Genomic DNA, 15,165 nt, shown 5'->3' with positions numbered 1-15,165 from the left:
TCTGCCTTTCAAAATCACCCTCCAGAACTAGTTCCTGCCTGCAGGCAGTGCCTGCTGCCACTAATTGGGCACCAAACTGACCCAATTAAGGCCTTTGAATTTAAAAATCGCATCGTGTCACTGATGCTGACATAGGACAAGCCTCGGATATGATCCGGGTGTCGGGTTCTGGATCCGGGTGTCGGGTTCTGGATCCCAGATTGAAAATCGAACATCCCCACCCCCAACATTTGGTTTCAGGGGTGATGTGAGGATATGCCAATGGCATTTTTGTTTGGTCTTGAATTTCTGGTTTTCTTGCCAGCCACTTAACTGCTACTGATCATTGTGCCATCAATGTTCCAGTTTGTTTGAAAATATCATAGGATAGTACTGGCTGACATATGCTTTTTAAAAATAATGGCATTAGTTACATGATCTAATCTCACATAGAATTGCACCTGCATTTTTTCCTGTCATGTTCCTATGTAACAAGGCAGGTACATAAACTGTTTACAGGCCCCTGTGAATGCAACTTTTAAACTGGTCTCCTGCTGCTACAATAGTGCAGCTCAAGAAAATGACTGCCAACCCTCCGGGAGACAACCTGACACGATTTCACATTTTCTGCGTCTACTTCAAAATATCTCTATTAAATTTGGGAACAGTTTGTGCGCATGATTTTGGAGCACATAGTATCCTAATACTCCATGGTGCAGTACTACATCAACATTATCTATTAAACCACCCAAGAACCACATTTTAAACTGTTAACAAATTTAAAAAATTCCAAAGCAAAAGCAGTAATAAAGTCATTAATATTGTGACATCATCAACAATACGCTAACTTAAAACTGCATAATTTTAAATATTAGCAGGCTGCACAGATTGCAGGGTATTACTCCATTGTTACTAAGATCATAAGATCATAAGAAACAGGAGCAGGATTAGTCCATCTGGCCACTCCAGCCTGCTCCACCATTCAATAGGATCATGGCCTTAACTCCACTTTCCTGCCTGCTAACACCCACCCCCCCCGCCTCCGCCAACCAAAATAACCCTCAACTCCCTTGCAGATCAAAAAACTGTCTAACTCGACCTTGAATCAATGACCCAACCTCCACTGCTTTCTGGGGTAGAGAATTCCAAAGAAAAACGACTCTCAGGGAAAAAATTTCTCTCCCTCTCCATCTTAAATGGGAGACCCCTTACTTTGAAACTGTGCCCCTTTGTTCTAGGTAACCTTCACGATGGGAAACATTCTCCCAGCGTCTACCCTATCAAGCCCCCTCACAATCTTATATCTTCCAATAAGATCACCTCTCATTCTTCTAAACTCCAATGAATATAGGCCCAACCTGCTCAACCTTTCCTCATAAGACAACCTCTTCAACCTAGCGAACCTTCTCTAAACTGAATCCAAAGTAAGGAGACCAAAACGCTACTCTAGGTATGGTCTCGCCAATATCCTGTACAGTTGCAGCAAGACTTCCCTACTCTATCCCTCTTTCAATAAAGGTCAACATTCCGTTTGCCTTCTTAATTACTTAATCTAATTGGTTATCCAGTAACCACCCACCATGTGATATAATATTCTTAAAGAATCCAAAATGATGCATGACCAACAGTGAACCTAGACAAGTTTCTTTCACAGCGACAAAGATTTTTGATCCCCTTTCTTTTTTTCGTAAAGGAATAAATACAAGGGCTAGCCATGGAATTTGATAAGGATCCACACAAGGGATGAGCAAAATGAGAACACATGGAATTGAAGGTCACCTTGTGACAAGGGTTGGCACCTGGTATTGGGAGGTAGGAAACAGAAAGTAGGGATAATGGGAATGTACTCTGAGGCTTGGGACCACGTCATTTCTGGATTTTGGAATTTTCTGGACTATAGAATAATATGAGAATGCCTAATCACAAGTGTGTGAACTGGACAGAACCATAGATATAAATATTTACCTGAAACATAGAAGAGTGCTAAAACATTATAAAACAGCAATAAAAATTGTGTTACTTATCCAAATGCTGTACCTTCCATGTTTCTACTCCCGAAGTAGTGTACTAAAATGATGCCAATGACATAAAGGGTCTGCTCAAAAAATTTCCAAACAACTGGTATTTCTGAACAAAAGACAGATTTTTCATCTACAAGGGAGTGGGGGGGGGGGGGGTGGTGCAAATGGACTAACTAATCCTGCTAATTTAATGTCATTTGTAAATTTGGGTATAGAACTAGCTATTCCTTCATCAATGTTAAATTAGCAGGCACAGTAAATTGTGAAGTTGGGATTAGGAAGTTCCAAAGGGACATGGACAGATTAAGTGAGTGGGGAAAAACTGACAGCTGGAGCTCAATATGAAAAAGTGTGAGGTAATTCACTTTGAATCCAAAAAAGACAAATTAGAATATTTTCTTAATGGTGAGAAACTAGAAATTGTGAAATAGCAAAGGGATTTTGGTTTCTAGGTACACAAGTCACTAAAATGTACAAAAACTAATCAAAAAAAGCTAACAGAACATTGACCAGGGTTGAAATAGGGTTGTAATATAAAGGGGAGGTGGTTATGCTTCATTTATATAGAGCTTTTGTCAGTCCCCATCTGGAGTACTGGATTCAGTTTGACCACCATACCTCAGGAAGAATATATTGCCCTTGTTGGGGTTACAGCATGGGTTCACCAAATTATATCAGGACTTAAAGGGTGCAATAATGAGGAAAAGTTGCATAAACAGGTTGTACCCCCTTGAGTTTAGAAGGCTGAGAGATATCTAAAATTATAAAAGGGTTTAATAGTTTTGCAACAGAGGAAGGTATTTCCTCATGAAGGAATCCAGGAGGTATAATCTTAAAATCTGGGTCAGGTCATTCAGGAGTGAAATCAGGAAACACTGTTTCACACAAGAATAGAAACAGAATTCTCACCCAAAGGCTGTGGATGTTGGGTCAATTGAAATTTTCAGAACTAAGATAGATATTTTTTTAAATATCTGTCTATCATCAACAACAGCAATCACTTGCATTTATATAGTACCTTTAACATAGTAAAACATTCCAAGGCACTTCATAGGAGCATCATCAAACAAAATGTGACAGCAAGTCACACAGTATATGATACATATAATTAGAACATACAGCACCAAAACAGGTTGTTTGGCCCAACCAGTCTGTGCCAGCATTTATGCTCCATTTGAGCCTTCTCCCCTCCTTCACCAGCTGACTTTATCAGTATAACCGTCTATTCTCTCTCTTGTATGTTTATCCAGTTTTTCTTTAAATGCATCTATATTATTCACCTCAACTACTCCCCGTGGCAATAAGTTCCACATTTTCACCACTCTCTGGGTAAAGAAGTTTCTTCTGAATTCCCTATTTAATTTTATGGTGACTATCCTATATTGATGGCCTCAGGTTTTGCTCTTCCCCACAAGCAGAAACATTCTCTCCTTGTCTGCTTCATGAAAATCATTCATAATTTTAAAGCACTCTATTGAGTCATCCCTCAGCCTTCAAGAGGAAAGAGATCCAACCTGTTCATCCCTTTCTGATAGCTATAACCTTGTCGTTCTGGTACCATCCTGTAAATCTAAGTACTTTTTAAAGGATGTGAGGCAACCCGCCTCCACCACCCTCCCAGGCAGCGCATTCCAGACTGTCACCACCCTCTGGGTAAAAAAGTTTTTCCCCTAAACCTCCTGCTCTTCACCTTGAACTTATGTCCCCTCGTGACTGACCCTTCAACTAAAGGGAACAGCTGCTCCCTATCCATCCTGTCCGTGCCCCTCATAATCTTGTACACCTCGATCAGGTTGCCTGGAATGCGCAGCAATTTATTTAAGTGCACAGCCCCTTTAATTATTTTTTTGCATGGTTGTGCACACACACTAATTTAAAGGAGTCAACTTTTGTGTGGCTTGCCAGGAACTTTTGAGTAGCTGCACAGCTTAGAGGGAACATCTATGGAGAGGTTTAGGGAGGAAATCCTGGAGCTTAGGTTCTCGGTGGCTTAAGGCATGGCCATCAAAGATGGAGCAATTAAAATCTGGGATGTGTAAGAGGCCAGATTTGGTATCTCAGAGGGTTGCAGGACCAAAGGTTACAGAGATGAGGGGTGAGGTCATAGAGGGATTCAAAAATAAAGATTTGAAAATAAAGATGAGAATTTTAAAATCAACTGAGAGCCACTATTGGTCAGCAAGCATGAATGATGGATGAAAGGTACTTGGTACAAATTATGGCAGCAGAGTTTTGGACGAAGTTAAGTTTATACAGTGTGGAAGATGGGAGTCAAGGATACAGGGCTAAAGTGGGTGAATGGCATTGAGGCACAAATCAGTCGATATCTAGTTGAGTGGCAGAACAGGCTGGAGAGGCTAAATGGCCGACTCCTGTTCCCATACCTTTTCCTTTAAAGAAAGCTTTAAAGTAAAATTATAATACAAACCTATTGCAAGTTATTTTTAATTGAAATTAAAATGATTTGTTTTTAGGCTGCACATTTATGTCAGAAGTGTTCCCAAATTCTCTGCTAGCCTATCATTATGTCTAACACTTAACTGCACATTCGGAAATGCTGCCAAAATAAGGCGCCATTTAGAATACACAAACTCTTTCAGAACAAAACACAGGGAACTATAGGCCGGTAAGCCTGACATCAGTGGCAGGGAAAATGCTAGTATGTATTTTATGGATGTGGTAACAGAACACTTGGAAAATCATACTATGATTAGACATAGTCGATATGGATTTATGAAAGGGAAATTGTGTTTGACAAATCTATTAAAGTTATCTGAAGATGTAACTAGTCAGGTGGTAAGGGGGAGCCAGTGGATGTGGCATATTTGGATTTTCAAAAAAGCTTGCAAGAGGTTAATATTCAAAATTAGAGTTCATGGATTTGGGGGTAATATATAACTATGGATTAAGGGTTGATTAAAGGACAGAAAACAGAGGAAAGGTTTAAACGGGTCATGTTGTCAAACTGTAACTCACTGGTACTGCAAGGATCAGTGCTTGGGCTTCAGTTATTTATGGTGTATGTCAATTGCTCAGATGAGGGGATCGTGTGTAACGTATCCATGAATCTTGACGATACAATGGTAGGTGGGAAAGTAGATTCCTAGCCTCTGACCTACAAAAGCAGGTCAGAGGTTAGGAATCCTGCTGCGAGTAACTAACATCCTCACTCCCCAAAGCCTGTCCATCATCTACAAGGAACAAGTCAGGAGTGTGATGGATTAATCTCCACTTGCCTGGATGAGTGCAGCTCCAACAACACTCAAGAAGCTTGACACCATCCAGGACAAAGCAGCCTGCGTGATTGACACCCCTTCCACAAACATTCACTCCCTCCACCAACAATCCACAGTGGCAGTAGTGTGTAGCATCTAAAAGATGAACTGCAGGAACTGGACAGCACCTTCCAAACCCACGACCACCACCATCCAGAAGGGCAAGAGCTGCAGACACATGGGAACACCACTGCCTGGAAGTTCCCCTCCAAGCTGCTCATCATAGACTTGGAACTATATCGGCATCTCTTTGTTGTCACTGGGTCAAAATTCTGGAACTCCCCCACCCCCTGCAACAGCACTGTGCGTGTCCCTACACCACATGGATGCAGGGGATCAAGAAGGCAGCTCACCACCACCTTCTCAAGGGCAATTAGGGGATGGACAATAAATGCTGGCCTAGCCAGCAACGTCCATATCCCATGAATGAATTTAGTAAGTGCTGTTGAGGATGCAAAAAGGCTGCAAGGGGATATGTGCAAGTTAAATGAGTGGCCAAGGACATGGAAGTTGAAATACAATGTGGGAAAGTTTAAAGTTATCCATTTTGGAAAGACAAGTAGCAAAACAGAATACTTTTTAAAAGGTGAAAGACCTTTAAATGCAAGTATTCAAAGGAAACATTTTTTTATTCATTCATGGGATGTGGGCTTCACTGGCTGGGCCAGCATTTATTGTCATCTCTAGTTGCCTTTGAGAAGGTGGTGTTGAGCTGCCTTCTTGAACCGCTGCAGTCCACATGGTGTAGGTACACCCCAGTGCTGTTAGGAAAGGAGTTCCAGGATTTTGACCCAGCGGCAGTGAAGGGACAACGATATAATTCCAAGTTAAGAATGGTAAGTGACTTGGATGGGAACTTCCAGGTGGTGATGTTCCCATCTATCTGTTGCCCTTGTCCTTCTGGGTGGTAGTGGTCGTGAGTTTGGAAGGTGCTGTCTAAGGAGCCTTGGTGAATTCCTGCAGTGCATCTTCTAGATGGTACACACTGCTGCTACTGTGCATCAGTGGTGGAGGGAGTGACTGTTTGTAGAAGTTGTGCCAAGCAGGTTGCTTTGTCCTAGATGGTGTCAGCGTTGTGGGAGCTGCACTCATCCAGGCAAGTGGAGAGTATTCCATTACATTCCTAACTTGTCTCTTGCAGATGGTGGACAGGCTTTGGGGAGTCAGGAGGCGAGCTACTCGTTGCACAATTCCTAGCCTCTGACCTGCTCTTGTAGCCACAGTATTTATATGGCTTAAAAACAAAAAACTGCGGATGCTGGAAATCCAAAACAATAACAGAATTACCTGGAAAAACTCAGGAGGTCTGGCAGCATCGGCGGAGAAGAAAAGAGCTGACGTTTCGAGTCATGACCCTTCGACAGAACTCAATTATATGGCTTGTCCAGTTCAGTTTCTGGTCAATGGTATTCCCCCAGGATGTTGATAGTAGGGGATTTATGGTAATGCCATTGAACGTCAAGGGGTGATGGTTGGATTGTCTCTTGTTGGAGATGGTCATTGCCTGACACTTGTGTGGCGCGAATGTTACTTGTCACTTGTCAGCCCAAGCCTGGATATTGTCCAGGTCTTGCTGCATTTGGACAGGGACTGCTTCAGTATCGGAGGAGCCGTGGATGGTGCTGAACATTGTGCAATCATCAGCGAACATCTCCACTTCTGACCTTATGATGGAAGGAAGGTCAATGATGAAGCAGCTGAAGATGATTGGGCCTAGGATACTATCCTGAGGAACTCCTGTAGTGATGTCCTGGAGCTGAAATGACTGACCTCCAACAACCACAACCACCTTCCTTTGTGCTAGGTATGACTCCAATTAGGGGAGAGTTTTCCCCGATTCCCATTGACTCCAGTTTTGCTAGGGCTCCTTGATGCCACACTCGGTCAAAAGCGGCCTTGATGTCAAGGGCAATCACTCACACCTCACTTCAGGAGTTCAGCCCTTTTGTCCATGTTTGAACCAAGGCTGTAACGAGGACAGGAGCTGAGTGGCTCTGGCGAAACCCAAATTGGGTGTCAGTGAGCAGGTTATTGCTAAGCAACTGCCGCTTATTATCACTGATGATGACCCCTTCCATTATTTTACCGATAATCAAGAATAGACTGATGAGGCGGTAATTGGCCGGGTTGGATTTGTCCTGCTTTTTGTGTACAGGACATACCTGGGCAATTTTCCACATAGCCGGGTGGATGCCAGTGTTGCAGCTGTACTGGAACAGCTTGGCTAGGGGCGCGGCAAATTCTGGAGCACAAGTCTTCAGTACTATTGCCGGAATATTGTCAGGGCCAATAGCCTTTGCAGTATCCAGTGCCTTCAGCCATTTCTTGATATCGCGTGGAGTGAATGGAATTGGCTGAAGACTGGCATCTGTGATGCTGGGGACCTCCGGTGGAGGACAAGATGGATTATCCACTCAGCACTTCTGGCTGAAGATTGTTGCGAATGCTTCAGCCTTATTTTTTGCACTGCTCTGCTGGGCTCCTCCATCATTGGGGATGGGGATATTTGTGGAGCCTCCTCCTCCTCCAGTGAGTTGTTTAATTGTCCATCACCATTCACGATTGGAGTGGCAAGACTGCAGAGTTTAGATCTGATCCGTTGGTTGTGGGATCGATTAGCTCTTTCTATTACCTGCTGCTTATGCTGTTTGGCACGTAGGTAGTCCTGTGTTATAGCTTCACCAGGTTGACACCTCATTTTTAGGTATGCCTGGTGCTGCTCCTGGCATTCTCTCCTGCACTCTTCATTGAACCAGGGTTGATCCCCTGTCTTGATGGTAATGGTAGAGTGGGGGAATATGCTGAGCCATGAGGTTACAGATTGTGTTTGAATACAATTCTGCTGCTGCTGATGGCCCAAGCGCCTCACAGATGCCCAGTCTCAAGCTGCTAGATCTGTTCGAAATCTATCCCATTTAGCATGGTGGTAGTACCATACAACACTTTTCTCATGAATCACAGAAAGTTAACATGTAGACAAGCAATTAGGAAAGCAAATGAAATGTTAGCCTCTATTTTAAAGTGATTGTCTTGGAAAAGTATGGAAATCTTACCGCAATTGTATAGGGCATTGGTGGGACCACACCTGGGGTACTATCTGCAGTTTTGGTTTCCTTACTTAAAGATATATTTGCCTTAGAGGGTGTGCAACAAAGATTCACCAGACTGATTCTTAAGATGAGGGACTGCCCTGTGAGAAGCGATTGAGTACCTAACATATTCCCTAGAATTTAAAAGGCTGGGAGGCAATCTCATTGTAATATATAAAATACTAAAGGGGCTTAATAGGGCAAATGCTATGCAGATGTTTCTCCTGACTGGAGAGTCTGAAACTGGCAGGTCACAATCTCAGAATAAGGGCTTGGCCATTTGGGACCAAAATGAGGAAAAACTTCTTTATTCAAAGGGTTGTGGCTCTTTGGAAATTCTGGTGTGTCAGCTGTGGCACAGGTGGTAGCAGTCTTGCCACTGAGTCACAAAGTTCTGAGGTCAAGTCCCATTCGGAGACTTGAGTTCAAAATTCATGGCTGACATTCCAGTGCAGTATTGAGGAAGTGTTGCATTCTCAGAGAAGTCTTTGGATAAGAAATTAAACCAAGGTCCTGTCTGCCCTCTCAATTGGGCAAAAGGTCCCATGGCATTATATTGAAGAAGAGCAAGGGAATTCTCCCTGGTGTCCTGGCCAATATTTATCTCTCAATCGATATCACAAAAAACTGGTTATCGCATCATGATCACTTTGCTGCCTTTGGGAGTTTGCTGTGCACAATTGGCTACTCTGTTTCCCACATTACAACTGACTAAACTTCAAAAGTACTTCATTCACTGAAAAGCACTTTGAAACATCCAGTGATTGTGAAAAGTGTTATATAAATACAAGTCTTTCTTTTACCCCAGAGAGCTGTGGATACTCAGTCATTAAATATATTCAAGACAGAGATCAACAGAATATTGGATGCTGAGGTAATGATGGTATATGGAGATAGCCAAGGAAAATGGAGTTGAGGTAGAAAATCAGTTATGAATCCTATTGAATGGCAGAACAGACTTCAAGGGTTGAACTAACTACTCCGAATCTTCCTTCTGATGTTCTTAGCCTACTGTTATTTCCATTCTGACAATGTTTGTTGGTTTTGATATTTTGGTAGTGAAGCACCTTGAAATTGTACTTTAACCCCAATTCGCTTGATACCCACGTTAATAAGAAAGCTTGTGGTCTGATAACAATTCAGAGGTCAATGAGACTCTACACGCTCCGTAGTTACAGATTCATAGGAGTTATTTACGGCACAGAATGCCATTCAGCCGATCAAGTCCATGTCGGCTTTCCATGGAGTAATCCAGTCAATCTCACTCCTCTACTGAAACCGCGTACCCCTGCAGGCATATTACCTTCAAGTGCCTGTCCAATTTCCTTTAGAAATCATTGATTGTTTCCAATTTCGCCACACGGGTGGCAGTGAATTCCTGGTCATTACCAGCGACTGCATAAAAAAAGTTCCTCCTCACATGTTACTACCAACAAGACTCAAAACTCTTTCCAGTGGGATGTAAATGCTCCCCAAAAACATGTTTAGCCATAAAACTATAACCACAAGCCCAAGCCATCAGACCTAAACTCTGCAAATCAGAATTTTAAAAATTGCACAAAATCCAAACTCATGATGTCATTAAAATTGACCTCACCACCAAACTTGCTGGATCAAGCCCCGCCTTTTTCTGTCGTTCGGTGACATCACTCCTGTTCCTTTCTCGAACGTGCCGCATCCAGCTCCCATCTCCATTGGCCGGTCCAGCCGTCAATCACACCACATCCCGCCCCCTTTCCAGGTTTGGTTGAGCGCTGCTTTTTCTGCCCCCCCCCCCCCCCCCCCGCAAAGTGGGCAATGAGCCACAGCCATTGATTAAACCAGATCCTGTCTCAATAAAAAAAACACGACCTCTCCAAGTTATCAACCGAGGCTTCCAACAACAACAAAATAAAAAACAAGACCGCAATCGCTGAGCGTTTCAATACTCTCGCCAGTCTCTTTAAATTTTTAATTTGGAAAAAAAAATCCCGTCCCATTAAATCGCACTTGCTTATTATGGCAGGCGCTGGCGATCTTGTTCTTCCAGCGAACCATTTTTTTTATTTGCCACCTTGGCTAGTGTAGCTCACTTACCCTGCAAAAAAAATACTGATGATGGGTTTTTAAATCCTCTCCACTTTTATATTTAAAAAATCGTCCGTGCCGAGTAAGGTTTGCTTTCTTGTAGGCGTCAGTCGAGGTCGCTCCCTTTAGCTCCTGCTGCCGACGGCGCTGCAGGTTCCACTAGTCAGAGAGGCGAGGAAGAAGTTGTTTGCTGGTGTTGGGAATATATATTTTTTGGGAGTCGGGCTCGTCTCTTTGCCTTGACCACCATGTTGCAGGAAATGACATGTAAAAGTTGAAGCGGAAGAAAGGAGTCGAGACCCTCAGACAACCTCTGATCGGCGCAAACCACACGAAAGTTTGGCGGCAGGCGGTCGAGAGGAGGAAGGCTAACCTGCAAGGGAGAAAGTAGAGTTTGTTTAAAACTGACGGATCATGCAGAAGCAAATCAGAGTGCTTTAAAAAGAATTGTCTTTCTCTATTTTATTTGGTTAAATTGAATTAAATTACGTGAAGTGTGGGCAAAATGTTAGGGTTTTTTTGAGTTTGTACGGGGTAATCTCTTAAATGATATTGAAATATCTTATTTTAAAATTACCCAGAGGTGATACGTGGCGTGTTGTTTTAATGTGGGAACAGGGAGGCAGGTCACTCCGGGTCAGCCTGCAAAATAGGAGGAAAACAGGTGCAGATTTCATTTCAGGCGAAAGCGACAACCGAGTCGCTACTACGGGGAGAGAGAGCTTCCCGTGGACACGGAGCCTCGCGTTGCTAACGGTCACCCTCTGCCCGCCTTCCCGCGCGGGCGGCCAAGGGTCACGCCCGCCCGCCTGCCTGCCCTCCCGCGCGGCCAAAGGTCACGCCCGCCCGCCTTCCCGCGCGGCCAAGGGTCACGCCCGCCCGCCTTCCCGCGCGGCCAAGGGTCACGCCCGCCCGCCTTCCCGCGCGGCCAAGGGTCGCCCCCCGCCCACCTGTTTCTATCAGTAACACCCGTCCTGTGCCGCTCACAGTCACCTACTTTTCACCCTGACCTGCTTACAGTCACCCACCTTCACCCTGCCCTGCGCTTGCCCTCTCCTGCCCCCCCTTCTCCTGCAGCCCTCTTCTCTGCCCCTTACTCTGTGGTGCTCACCCTGTTTTCCCCCCCCTTGCCCTGGGGCACTCACCCTCTCTCCCCCACCCCATTCGCCCTGCAGTGCTGGTGCTTACCCCTTCTCTCCCCTTATCCACTGCACTGCTAATGGTCATGGGTTCTTCCCTTGCACTACAAACAATCATGGGCCCCACCACCCTGTACTGCTGTTGGCCACAGACTTCCCCCATCACTTCCCCAGACTGCTAATATAACAATAGAGCAAATAGAAATAAATAAGTACGATCTGAAACCCATTACAGAGACATGGCTGCAGGATGAGACAGATTGGGACCTGAATGATGAAGGGTATGTGACATTTAGGGAGGACAAGAAGCTAGGAAAAGGTGGAGGGGTGGCTTTGTTAATTAATGATGGTATTAGTTTATTAGAAAGGGATGACCTAAGTTCAGGAAACCAGGATGTACAAGCAGGTGGGTTGAGATGAGAAATGATACAGTCAAAAAGTCATTTGTGGGAATGTAACTACATGGTAGGACAGAGTATAAAGGAAGAGATCATGGGAGGTTGTCAGAATGGTACAGCAATAATCATGGGGGATTTTAATCTACAGATAGACTGGAAAATTCAGATGGGCAAAGGTAGCCTAGATAAGGAGTTCATAGAATGTTTTCGGGATAGTTTCTTGGAACAGCACATTCTGGAGCCAGAGAGCAGGCTATACTAGACTGATACAATGCAACGAGATGGGATTAATTGATAACCTCATAGTGAAGGTACCCCTAGATAGTAGCGATCATAATATGATTGAATTTTACATTCAGTTTGAGGGAGAGAAGAGTGGGTCCAAATCTACTATTTTAAACTTTTATGAGGGCATGAAAGCAGAACTAGTTAGAGTAAACTGGCAAATGAGGTTAAGGGATAGGTCCATCAAGTTGAATGGCAGACTTTTAAAGGGATATTTCAGAATACATAGATAAGTGTTTCTGTGGCCATAGACGTGATTCCAGGATGGTATGTTGCCTTCCTGATGCCAGGGTCAAGGATGTCACGGATGACTGCAGGATATTTTTCTGGGGGAGGGTGATCAGCCAGAGGCCGTGATCCACGTTGGTACCAATGACTTAGGTAGGAAAGGGGATGAGGTCCTAAAAGCAAACTTTAGGGAGCTAGGAAGGAGATTGAAAAGCAGGACCTCTAAAGAAGTAATCTCAGGATTACTCCCAGTTCCAGGTACAAGTGAGTATAGAAATAGGAGAATTTAGTGAATAAACACGTGGCTGGAAAGCTGATGTAGGAGGGAGCGCATCAGATTTCTGAGGCATTGGGACCGGTTCTGGGGAAGGGACCTATACAAACCGGATGGTCTATACCTGAACAGGACTGGGATGACTATCTTCACAGGGAGAATTGCTAGTACTGTTTTGGTGGGTGGGTGGGGGGGGGGGGGGTGGTTTAAACTAGAATGGCAGGGGGATGGAAACCTGATGGCAAATTCAGGGCAGGGAAAGGTAGATGGACAATTAGTGAGTGACTCTGATTAAAAAGTGTACAGCACAGGAATTTGACAGTGTTAAAAGATATATGTGTAAATGCAAGCAGCATAGTAAATAAAGCCGATAAGCTGAGGGCACAGATAGACACATCAATTACAACTGTGAGGAGGGATGATCTATTAAGTGAGGCATCAAATGAGGCCATATGGGTTGAGCTCAGATATAAAAAAGGGGTAGCCACACTGCTAGGAGTGTATTATAGAGCCCTGAATACTGGGAGGGAGTCATAAGAGAAAATATAAAGACAGATTTCTGAGTGCATAAACTACCATAGTATCAATTGGAATACGAACAGTGTGAAGGGTGCAGAGGGCACAAAATTCTTGAACATGCCCAATGAGAGGGGCGCAATTCTAGATTTAGTCTTAGGAAATGAAGCTGGACAAGTGGATGAATTAGCAATGGGGGACCATTTTGGAGATAGTGACCATAATATTTTAGCATTGTTATGGAAAAGGACGAAGAACAGGAATAAAAGTTCTAAATTGGGGGAAGACAAATTTTACAAAGCTGAGAGGTGAGCTGGTGAGAGTGGACTGGATATAGCTATGAGAAAGAAAAACTGTCAAATCAGTGGGAGGCATTCAAAAGCAAGATTTCAGGGGCACAGTGTAGACATGTCCCCAGAAAGAAAAAGGGCGGTACTGCCAAATCTAGAGCCCCCTGGTTATCCTGAAGCACACAGGCCAAGATAAAGCAGAAAAAGAAAACTTATAACAGTCACTAAAGACTATAGAAAGCCTAGAGGAATATAGAAAGTACAGGGGTGAAGTAAAAATGGAAATTAAGAAAGCAAAAAAAAGGATATTAATAACATTAGCAGGTAAAATCAAAAAAAATCCTAAGATGTTTTACCAGTATATTAAGAGCAAGAGACTAAGGAAAAGGTAGGGTCTATCAGAGATATACATGGTAACTTGTGGGTTGATGCAGAAAACGTGGGCAGGGTTCTCAATGAGTACTTTGTCTTCACTAAGGAGATGGATGTTGCAGATATTCTAGTTAAAGAGAAGTATGAAATATTAGCTACAGCAAGCATAATGAGAAAGGAAATATTGGAAGACTGGCATCCTTGAAGGTGCAGAAATCAGCAGGGCCAGATGGATTGTAACCCAGGCTGTTGAAGGAAGCCAGGGAGGAAATAGCAGATGCTCTGAGGATAATTTTCCAATCCTCAAAAGATATAGGCAAGGTCCCAGAGGATTGTTTAACTCTGGATCTGCTTTCTGAGCCTCAATTAATGAAGACATGCCAAACACTTCCTTTGAATTATCCTCATCCTTAAAGAAAGTTTCGGCTACTCTAACATCTGCTCGTGATATTACTTTGCCTTTGGTGATGGACTTTGTTTAGCCATTGCTCTGGTCACCGCACACCCGATGGAAAAATACCAGGAACTTGTTCTTGTAACTGTTCCGTCTTAGGCTCTCTCAGACTTTCCTTAGTTATGGGTGAAGCTATAACCTCCGCTCCTGTCAAATGATTCCCCAGGAGTAAATCAACTCCATCCACAGGTGATTTCTTAACCACTCCTACAACCACCAAACCAGACAACAAATCACATTCCAATTGCACTGTATACAATGGAACCCATTTACCAATATTTTAGGAGAGGAACACAGTTAACATTTTGAGTCCATATGACTCTTCAACAGAACTAAGGAAAAATAGAAGAGAGGTGAAATATAAGCTGGTTTGTTGGGGCGGGCGGGGGTGGGACAAGTAGAGCTGGATAGAGGGCAAGTGTTAGGTAGAGATTGCCAAAAGATGTCAGACAAAAGGACAAAGGTGTTGACGGTGGTGATATTAGCTAAGAAATGTGCTAATAGGTAACATTAAGGGTAAAAAGCAGGATGAGCAAGGTACAGATAGCCCTAGTAGGGTTGGGGTGGGGGGGAAGGGATTGAAATAGGCTAAAAGGTAGAGATAAAACAATGGATGGAAATACTTAAAAATAATGGAAATAGGTGGGAAAAGAAAAATCTATATAAATTATTGGAAAAGGGGGATCGGAAAGGGGGTGGGGATGGAGGAGAGAGTTCATGATCTAAAATTGTTGAACTTAATATTCAGTCTGGAAGGCTGTAAAGTGCCTATTCAGAA

General features: G+C 43.6%; 1 protein-coding gene across 6 annotated transcripts in view; it reads right to left on the bottom strand.

The window, feature by feature from the left end:
* prdm11 (PR domain containing 11) overlaps nucleotides 1–15,165 on the bottom strand; it is a 191,308-nt gene that overhangs the window by 158,224 nt on the left and 17,919 nt on the right. For all 6 annotated transcript variants that reach the window (XM_041196776.1, XM_041196769.1, XM_041196768.1 and 3 more), the window contains exon 2: nucleotides 10,441–10,804. The gene's annotated coding sequence lies outside the window, so the exon portion shown is untranslated. The remainder of the gene's footprint in view (nucleotides 1–10,440; nucleotides 10,805–15,165) is intronic.

The sequence above is a fragment of the Carcharodon carcharias genome, chromosome 10 (assembly GCF_017639515.1).
Source record: "Carcharodon carcharias isolate sCarCar2 chromosome 10, sCarCar2.pri, whole genome shotgun sequence".
Lineage (NCBI taxonomy): Eukaryota > Metazoa > Chordata > Chondrichthyes > Lamniformes > Lamnidae > Carcharodon > Carcharodon carcharias.
Note: the sequence above shows the minus strand (reverse complement) of the source record. Positions and strands in the feature narration are given on the sequence as shown.